Source organism: Nannospalax galili, unplaced genomic scaffold (genome assembly GCF_000622305.1).
Source record: "Nannospalax galili isolate Female #2095 unplaced genomic scaffold, S.galili_v1.0 C48940485, whole genome shotgun sequence".
Classification (NCBI taxonomy): domain Eukaryota; kingdom Metazoa; phylum Chordata; class Mammalia; order Rodentia; family Spalacidae; genus Nannospalax; species Nannospalax galili.
Window position 1 is genome coordinate 1 of NW_008475449.1, and position 1,224 is coordinate 1,224.

Genomic DNA, 1,224 nt, shown 5'->3' on the forward strand with positions numbered 1-1,224 from the left:
AAAATGGCTCAACAATTCTGGAAAACAGTCGTACTTGCCATATAAACCATCATCAATTGTACTTTTGGCATTTATTCTGGAGAAACTTAAACACAAAAACCATTTTATTTGTAATGCCCTCAAACTGAAAACAATGCCGTGACCTGAAACAGACAAGGATTAAACAAACTGGGCTACGCCATACTGTGGAACAGTGAAAAGAAGCTGTTGGGACACATAATTAGATAGATCTTCAGTCAATTACTCTGTGTGAGAAAAGGTTAAACTCAAAAGATTACATATTACATGATTCATTTTTATAACATTCTCCAAATGATAAAATTTTAGAAATGGAGAATTTTGTGGTTAGCAAGGGTGAAAGAGGGCTTAGAAACAGGGAGTTTCTAAGGGCTTAGAAACAGGGAGTTTCAAGGACCCATAAGGGGTCCTTGATGATGGAAAAAGTGCCAATGTGCCAGTTCTGATATTAAACTACAGTTTTGCAATCTGTTCTGTCCTTGGAGGAAATGATAAAAGATTTGCAATATACCTGTATATTGCTTCTTAAAATTACAGACAGCTCTAAAACTATCTCAAAATAAAAAGTTTGACTTTTTTAAATGTGGAAATCATTCTAAATATGAAATGAATCGAGTCATAAAAGAACGTTGACAAAATTGATTTCACAAAAATAAAACAAAAAATCTGCATAGAAAGTATCCTATCAGCACAAAGAAACAAACACAGAAAAAAACCTGGAAATACTGATCACAACTGTCTACCTAATGTAATTGTCCACTTAATTCTTTCCTGCAAGAATCTCCATTTGTCACTCACTTCAGCAGCACATATACTAAAATTAGAACAATACAGAGAAGATTAGCATGGTCCCTGTGCAAGGAAGAAGTTCCATTTTGACTTTGGTGCTGCTGTGGTTAGAAATGACTTATCCCCTCTGAAACTCATGTTGAAACATAATTCCGTTGTGAGGTGGAAATTAAATCCAATTATGGTGGGGCCTTGGGGAAGTAATGAGAATTATATAAGGTTATCAGAGTGGGATCCTCAGGATTGAATATTAGTGACTTTATAAAAAGAGGGACAGAGACCAGGACACACATGTGCTCCTTGTCACTCACCATTTAGCACTGCCAGCAAGGTTACCAAGTGGCCCTCCTTGACCTTGTACCAAAACTGTAAGTTGAAATAAGCTTCTTTTCCCTATAATTAATCCAGTCTGTGTTA

At 35.9% G+C, this 1,224-nt stretch overlaps 1 non-coding gene across 1 annotated transcript; it reads left to right on the forward strand.

Annotated features, from left to right (window-relative positions):
• The first annotated feature begins 807 nt into the window (after positions 1 to 807).
• On the forward strand, positions 808 to 915 carry LOC115069129. Its single transcript, XR_003848431.1, has one exon. It is a non-coding gene; the product is annotated as a U6 spliceosomal RNA (small nuclear RNA).
• The last annotated feature ends 309 nt before the right edge of the window (positions 916 to 1,224 follow it).